This window comes from Leucopleurus acutus (genome assembly GCF_964270905.1).
Source record: "Leucopleurus acutus genome assembly, chromosome: 2".
In the NCBI taxonomy this organism is placed as follows: domain Eukaryota; kingdom Metazoa; phylum Chordata; class Mammalia; order Artiodactyla; family Delphinidae; genus Leucopleurus; species Leucopleurus acutus.
Window position 1 is genome coordinate 136,044,556 of NC_139143.1, and position 9,574 is coordinate 136,054,129.

The window sequence follows — 9,574 nt, forward strand, 5'->3', positions numbered from 1 at the left end:
GAGAATAAAAAGAAATAAAAGGAATACAAATTGGAAAAGAAGAAGTAAAACTGTCACTGTTTGCAGATGACATGATACTACACATAGAGAATCCTAAAGATGCCAACAGAAAACTACTAGAGCTATTCAATGAATTTGGTAAAGTAGCAAGATACAAAATTAATGCACAGAAATCTCTTGCATTCCTATATACCAATGATGAAAAATCTGAAAGAGAAATTAAGGAAACATTCCCTTTTACCATTACAACACAAAGAATAAAATACCTAGGAATAAACCTACCTAGGGAGACAAAAGACCTGTATGAAGAAAACTATAAGACACTGATGAAAGAAATTAAAGATGATACCAACAGATGGAGAGATATACCATGTTCTTGGATTAGAAGAATAAATATTGTGAAAATGACTATACTACCCAAAGCAATCTACAGATTCAGTGTAATCCCTATCAAATTACCAATGGCAATTTTTATGGAACTAGAACAAAAAAATCGTAAAATTTGTGTGGAGACACAAAAGACTGTGAATCACCAAAGCAGTCTTGAGGGGAAAAAATGGAGGTGGAGGGATCAGACTCCCTGACTTCAGACTACACTACAAAGCTATAGTAATCAAGACAATATAGTACTGGCACAAAAACAGAAACATAGATCAATGGAACAAGATAGAAAGCCCAGAGATAACCCCACTTATGGTCAACTAATCTATGACAAAGGAGGCAAGGATATACCATGGGGAAAAGACAGTCTCTTCAATAAGTGGTTCTGGGAAAACTGGATAGCTACATATAAAAGAATGAAATTAGAACACTCCCTAACACCATACACAAAAATAAACTCAAAATGGATTAGAGACCTAAATGTAAGATGAGACACTATCTAACTCTTAGAGGAAAACATAGGAAGAACACTCTTTGACATAAATCACAGTCTGTATGTGTCCCTAGGTGTGAAGTGTGTCTCTTGTAGACAGCAAATATATGGGTCGTGTTTTTGTATCCATTCAGCAAGCCTGTGTCTTTTTGTTGGAGCATTTAATCCATTCACGTTTAAGGTAATTATCAATATGTATGTTCCTATGAACATTTTCTTAATTATTTTGGGTTTGTTTTTGTAGGTCCTTTACTTCTCTTGTGTTTCCCACTTAGAGAAGTTACTTTAACATTTGTTGTAGAGCTGGTTTGGTGGTGCTGAATTCTCTTAGCTTTTGCTTCTCTGTAAAACTTTTTTTTTTTCTGTAAAACTTTTGATTTCTCCATCGAATCAGAATGAGATCCTTGCCGGGTAGAGTAATCTTGGTTGTAGTCTCTTCTCTTTCATCTCTTTAAGTATCTCATGTCTCTCCCTTCCAGCTTGTAGAGTTTCTGCTGAGAAATCAGCTGTTAACCTTATGGGAGTTCCCTTGTATATCATTTTTCCCTTGCTGCTTTTAAAATAATTTTTATTTGTCTTTAATTTTTGTCAATTTGATTACTATGTGTCTTGGCCTGTTTCTCCTTGGGTTTATCCTGTATGGGCTCACTGCACTTCCTGGACTTGGGTGGTTATTTCCTTTCCCATGTTAGGGAAGTTTTCGACTATTATCTCTTCAAATATTTTCTCAGGTCCTTTCTCTCTCTTCTCCTTCTGGGACCCCTATAATGCGAATGTTGTTGCATTTAATGGTGTCCCACAGGTCTCTTAGGCTGTCTTCATTTACTTTCATTCTTTTTTCTTTATTCTGTTCCACAGCAGTGAATTCCACTATTCTGAATTCCAGGTCACTTATCCATTCTTCTGCCTCAGTTATTCTGCTATTGATTCCTTCTAGTGTAGTTTTCATTTTAGTTATTCTATTGTTCATCTGTTTGTTTGTTCTTTAATTCTTCTTGGCCTTTGGTAAACATTTCTTGCATCTTCTCGATCTTTGCCTCCATTCTTTTTCCGAGATCTTGGATCATCTTCACTATCATTATTCTGAATTCTTTTTCTGGAAGGTTGCCTATCTCCACTTCATTTAGTTGTTTTTCTGGGGTTTTATCTTGTTCTTTCATCTGGTACATAGCCCTCTGCCTTTTCATCTTGTCTATCTTTCTGTGAATGTGGTTTTTGCTCCACAGGCTGCAGGATTATAGTTCTTCTTGCTTCTGCTGTCTGCCCTCTGGTGGATGAGGTTATCTAGGAGGCTTGTGCAAGTTTCCTGATCCTGTTAGTCTTTTGAAAGAAAAAATTGTACTTTTTTACTAGCTTTTAAATTTTTATTTAATATGTTTCAATTTTTGCCTGTAGATATCTCCCTATTTTTCTATGTAAATCTCCCTTTTATTTGTTTTGTTTATTTTGAAATGCTTTCTTAATTATTAATATTATTTATTTCCTTCCTTTTTAACTCACTAATGTGTTTAAGTCTAAATATATATGTCTGAGTATATCTTCAGCTATGTTCCTGGGTTTTATTATGAAGCATTTACCTTCCTATTATGTTCTAAATTCTTTTCAGTTTTAGTTTTTTCTTCATCTTTGACTTAAGGAATTATTTGGGAGTGTTTCATAATTTCAAAATAATACAGTTTTGTTTTCTTAGTCCTTGATTTTTGATTTGTAGGTTTAGAAGTTTATGATCACAGATTAAGTCCTGTAAATTCTCTAATTTTTGTAATTTATTAAAGTTTTTCTGGGAGCCAAAACAATAAAAAAAAATGTCCAGGTACATAATATATCGTTTATGTTGAGAGTATTGGCTGTTAATAGCTCACAGCTTTCCCCTTTTTAGAGAACTGCTCTGACCAAATGGAGGTGACTCACCAAGGAGGTTATGTGCCTCTCTCTCTGTACCCCCCTCCCCCACTCACAGATCAGCAACAGGTAATGACTGACTTACACAGAGTACAAAGGGCCAGCTCCATTTTGTCAAGGCTGAACCAGCAATATGGTGCACCTCCTACTCCAGGGCTCCAGGATGAACCTAAACTCCAGCTGAGAACACATGCTTTGCATAGCTCCTTCCTGTCTGGCTTTCCTTTCTTTATTCCTCCTCAAAACACTCCCTCAATGTTTCAGGCCCTGTTCTGGGGAAGCTAACTGTTTCAAGAGCTGTCATAAAAAACTGCCACAGGCTGGGAGGCTTAAAAAAGCAGACATTTATTCTCTCATAGTTCTGGAGGCTAGAAGTTTGATATCAAGGTACCATCAGGACCATGCTCTTTGAAGGCTCTGGGGGAGGATCTGTTCCATGTTATTCTCTGAGTTTCTGGTTTTGCTTGCAGTTCTTGGCATTTCTTGACTTGTAGACACATCACTCCAATTTCTGCCTCTGTTGTCACATAGCTATGTTCTCCTCTCTGTATAGGGCTGTCTTGCATCTCTTTTTCTCTCCTTATGAGGACATTACTCATATAAGCTAAGGGACCACATTACTCCAATATGACCTCATCTTAACTTACATTTTAATTATATCTGTAAAGACCATATTTCCAAATAAGGTCAGATTCACAGGTATCAGCGGTTAGAAACTTTACATATCTTTTCTGAGGACACAGTTCAACCCTAAACACTGACCTAACACATCAGATGAAAATGCATATTCTCTATTTTAGGGCATGTCCTTCTTTCTGCCTGTAACTATTAAATCACGTTTTTAAAAAATCTTATTAAAATTCTCCATATCTTGCTTATTTTTTGCCTTTTTTAAGACTCTGTAAAAGAACCATTAAAATCTCTTAATTTAATTATGATTTATCAGGTTCTTTTATTTTTAGGAATTTTTGCTTTATGTATGACTGTGACTATTGGATGCATAAAGATTTACTGTTGTTATACTCCCTTCAAGTTCTATCTCTACTATTAAACAGTATTTTTCTTTGTTTTATCTAATACTTTTAAACTTGGAAATCTGCTTTTTCTTATATCAATACTGCTTTACTTGCTGTTATTTAATACACAAAATTTGATGATTGTTTTACCTTCTTTATGAACTGTATTCTTTGTTCTTATGAGAAATTGTGTTAGCTAGCTCAGCCTGCCATAACAACATACCATACACTGGGTGGCTTAAACAACAGTGATTTATTTTCTTATAGTTCTGGTGGCTAGAAGTCCCAGATCAAGGTCTGGAAGGGCTGATTTCTGGTGAGAGCTCTCTTCCTGGCTTGCAGACTGCCGTCTTTGGTCCTCATATGGCCTTTCCACAATGTGTAAGTCTGTGGTGGTGGTGGGGAGGGGCGGGAATCATTCTCTTTTCCTCTACTTATAAGGCCACTAATTCTATCAGATTAGGGCCTCACCCTTATGACTCCATTTAATCTTTTTTTTTTCTAATGTATTTATTTTATTATTTTTGGCTGCGTTAGGTCTCTGTTGCTGTGCGTGGGCTTTCTCTAGTTGCGGTATGTGGGGGCTACTCTTTGTTGTGGTGCACGGGCTTCTCATGGCAGTGGCTTCTCTTGTTGCAGAGCATGGGCTCTAGGTGCCCAGGCTTCAGGAGTTGTGGCTCGTGGGCTCTGGAGCGCAGGCTCAGTAGTTGTGGCACACAGGCTTAGTTGTTCCACAGCATGTGGGATCTTCCTGGACCAGGGTTCAAACCCATGTCCCCTGCATTGGCAGGCGGATTCTTAACCACTGCACCACCAGGGAAGCCCTCCATTTAATCTTAATTACTTCCAATGTCCTAATTTCCAAATATAGTCACAGTGGGGATTAGAACTTCAACATATGAATTTGCGAGGGGACAAAATTAAGTCCATAGCAGATATCATTCCTTTTCTATTTAATGCTTTGGGCCTTGAAATTTACTTTTTCTAACATTAGTATTGACATTGTCTTTTTGCTCATATTTCTGTGGCATATCTTTGACCAAAATTTCAAACTGAACTGAACTTTAACTCCTACTTTTCTTGTCTTTTGGTTTTCAGTGTGTATTCTCAAAGTCACATGTAGCTGGCTTTTATTTGCTAAACAAACCAATTCATGTTTAATGAGTGGTACTTAATATAGCTGATTATATTCTATACAGTCTAGTATTTATTTTAATTTTTTTGTTTGCATGACCAATTCCCCTTCCTCACATGTTAATTTGGAAATGTTACTGTGCTTTTCCATTTCATTGCTGGTTACTTTCCACTTTCTATTAGACGTATAAAAATCTTGACTTCTCTGTTTTATAATTCCAATTCCCCTCCTCCACTAAGAGAATCGTTTACAACTAGGGCAGTCAAACCATGGCTTTGGGGTCAAATCTGCCCTACCATCTGATTTTTACGGCTCACATGCTAAGAAGGGTTTTTACTTTTTAGACGGTTGATAAAGAAATCAGAAGAAGAATAACTTTTCATGATATATGAGAATTAAATAAAATTAAACTTTCAGTTACATAAATAAAGTTTTGTTAGAACACTGCCACACTTATTTTGTTACTTATTGTCCCTGACTATTTTTGTACTTTGATGGCAGAGTTGAGTAGTTGTGACAGAGACTGCACGGTTTGCAAGGCTGACAATATTTACTGTCCAGCCTTTTACACTTTGCTGACCTATGATTAAGAACATTCTAATATCCTCTGGTTGACCCAACTCTCTAGAATGTGTCCTTAGAAGGCTTTGCTTGTACTTGTAAACTGGGATACAAATAAAAAGTTTAGCTGTATTTTTAATTTTTTAGCTGTCCTACCAAAATATAGTTCTTACTATGGAATAAATTTCCTCAAAGAAAAATAAAAAGATAATGTATTTTCTATAATTAATATATAGACTATTTTTCTTTATTTCCAAAATGGAATGACTCTCTAAGGTTAATATTTCTCATATGAATTTAAAAAATGATTTCTCAGCACTCTCTGCACAAATCAGTCTGGATATTCTGTTCTTTTGATGGTTAGATGATCCACCCTCATCATGATCTGTGGGAAGCAACAGACTTTCTTTTTTGATTATGAATGGTAAGTGCGGCTTAGTGCTTCCCATAGTGGTTATACTGGTTCCCTGCCTTGCTAAGTAGGAAAATGGCCTAGTGGGTGGGTAGAGAACCACAAGTTTCCAGTTATGTCCTGCACTAAAATAAAAATATAAAAAATTGTGCATGGTAGTTAAATTAGCAAGGAAAGAAACTGAGAAGAAATTTCAGGAAACTTTAGTCAGACACTTAGCATAGTTAAGCTTTAATAAACCTTCTAGTAGTATGTGTTCATGTATGTGAAGAAGGGAAGAGAGCATGTAAATTCAAATGGACACTAAGACAGGAAAAAATAAGTAGATAAGTAGCGTAAGCAAAAATATTAAAAGGAACTACGGAAGTCCTAAAGTGGGAGGCAAGACATCTGATCAGAAGAAGTATAAAAAAATAGGCAGAGGTTAGCAAAAAGAGATTAAATTTGGGGATGAATGGTATCTAATCATAAATGTGGACTTGAGAAATAATTCAGTGTTTCTGACTCAAAGAAGGCAGAAACAGGTGACTAAAACTTTTAAAAGAAAAAAAAGTAATCTAGGGAGTATAGTGGAGAGCAGAAATTGCTAAAATATATGCTCAATTCTTTAGGAAAACAGGTTCTGCATAAAGAAGTTGGAGGTGGAGAGGGAGCTTTCCACGATGGGTCAGATGTTTTACATACACTTTCCCTTTCAGTCTTCACAGCAACAACAGAAGTAGTGATCACTGATCATTGATCTGTTATAAGTAGCAATCACTGTTACAATCATTTTTACCTTTGAGAAAACTGAGGCTGCAGACACTAGTCACTTTGCCCAAAGTCACACGGCTAGTAAGGTCTAGAAGCTAAAATGAGATATATGTCTGTCAAATCTGCAATTTAAAACAAACAAACAAGCAAGCAAGCAAACAACAAACCTATATCACATTGCTGCTCAAAAGAAATGAATTCAGAAGAGAACAGAGGTGGAATGCAGCTGGAGGAATGTTTGGCACATTTGGCCCCAGGCACCATTTCCAGTGTTTGTGAAAGCAACATATTGGTGGGGCTGAGATCTGGATTGCAGGAGGTGGAAGTGAGAGCAGCAGAGAAAGTCAGAGGCCGTGGGGCAGACCACTTATTTAAGAATTTCAGGAGCAAAAAGCACAGTAAATTATCAATACTATTTAATATTGAGTTTTCTTAATTCATTTTTTGATAATATGTAGAAAGATAGGTCAAGTCATGGTCCCAAAAGGAAAGTGTTCACTCTCTAAAATGGCTAGATTTAAAAGTTCTGCTTTCTCAACTGTTGTTTTGTAAACCCATCCACGTACTGGATAATTCCCAAGAGTTTCTAAAGAATCAATGAGCTGAGATAGCTCAATTTCCCGACACGTAATCTGTAAGGGCCTTTTATTATGTGTTTTCTTTAAGGTTGTTTTACTAAGGATGACATCAGATGACAGCATTGACCCTTCTATTTAAGGTGCTGATGTATTTAGGACTGAACCTTTATATTTCTTGTGGTGTCTGACAACAGAAGCCCATCATATAGAATTTTGTTTTTAATGAAGGAAAAAAAGAAGGTATCATTTAATTTTGATTTTGGGAAAAATTTCTCTTGATTTTGGTGGTTTCCTGCTGACATTCCTAGAGTTAACTGAATTTTCAGTAATTTGCTACTAGTACTGACTATACTTGCTGAAGCTGCTGCTAATGAATATTTTATAAAGCAGGAGGAAGATATTAGGTCTCAGTATGGATGCCTGCCAAGTCTAAATTTCTCACCTTGATGTTGTAACTCAGCTCCGGTCCCACTTTTTCAGCTGCCTGAGGCAATCTCCAACTGAATGTCCCATTATTAACTTAAATTCAACAAGTGCAAAATCAAGCTTAGTATTTTAGTCTTCAAATTCTTCCTGCTGACTTTATTTTTGCTAGGAGGACCATTGATCTGGTTACTCGGACTCAGACTTTCAACTGCAATCATAGGAGCTGCAATCATAGGGCTTCCTTTTAGGCATGGTGCTGTGAAGAGCTTAGCTAACATATGGATTTAATTCTCACTAAAACCCTGTGAGGTAGGTACCAGAACTATCATTACTGTACTTTAAGATGGGGAAGCTGCAGCATAGTGGGGTTGTTGATTTATTTAAGATCACTTAACTAGTGACTGGGATGGAAGGACTCAGACCTGAGGCTGCAAACATCAGAGCTTGAAACTTTCAACCACCTTTTCACTTTGCCTTAATTACCTCTGACTCCTTCCTCTTTGCCTGATTATGTAGACTTTGTCCCTAAAATGTTCATACAACTGTCTTCTCCTTTCCATTTCAATGGCACCGCTGAGTTCAGCCCCTCATTACCTGTCACTTCTCCTAAGTGGTCTTCCTGCTCTTTACTGATGCATTCATCTTCTTAAAGAGTCAGTTCATGTATACAATCAGCCTAATGAAAAGCCTTTGATGGCTACCCATGGTCTGAGTGTCATTTTCATACTCAGACTTTCAGGTTACCAATCTTAGTTCCGACCACTTATCTTCATTCATGAACACTGTGTTTTATCCAGTCTAGACTTCTTCCTGTATTCTGAACTTCTGTGTCTGTTGAAATTCTACTTGTCACCTTCATAGTATAGATAAGTGCTTCTTCCTTCATGAAGCCTTCCCTGATCCCCTTAATTATATAAAGATATTCTGGACTTTTCTTATGAAAACATATTCTAGCCTGTACCATGGTCACTTGTATACTTATCACCCCTATAGGATCCTAGGTCTTCTAGGGTTGAACTCTGTGTCCTATTACCTTTTTGGTTGGTAATTATGTAGCATAGTACTATCAATGCTTGCGATTCTTTCTTGAAAAGTTAAGATGTATTACATTTTATTCTTAGGTGTTGTCAGGATATGTGGTCCATATACTCAAGATGTTTTTGATCTACTAAGGGAAACAAAGCTGTTATTTAAAACTCAGCTAGAGAAGAATCAGGGGCTCAGCCATGAGAGTGATGAAAGAAGAGAGAGGATGGGAGAGGAGAAATGAATGGAGAAAGATTTAGAGAAAAGGTGACACCTGAGTTTAATGCTGAAAATTGAAGGAAGCTGCTCTAAGTGGAAGGAGGGTGTTCTGAGCTAGGCACAAGCATGAGTCAAGGCTGTGAGGTAGGGACAGCACTTTGGGAACATCTATTGAGAAGAAAAAACACCAGGAGAGTTCAGTGGATTTCAAAGTAAAACAATTCCCTCAAAGTTAGTGTCATTTCTTTTTTTAAAAAATGTTTATTTTAAAATTGAGATATAATTGACAGAACATTGTATAATTTTAAGGTATACAGCATGTTAATTTGATACATTTATTGGTTGGAATAGGTGTTAGCTAATATATCTATCAAAATTTCCCATCACAAAGCTTTTTTTAAATAATCAGCATTCCTCCAAGTTAGTTACAATTAGTAAGTTTTTACTATATATTTTTATGCTGTTATATAATTGCTAGAATTCATCATTGACTACCTGAATTACAGTACACAGCAATATGCTGGCAAACCTCTTCCTTTTTCTGATTTTTAACTGCCATCGTATTGTAAGGTTTTGAATCCTTATACAGCCTAAGACAGATGGTAAGAAACTATCTCATGGTTGAGATTTTATAACTCTAAAAAATAAGGACATTTTTATAATGGACTTTCT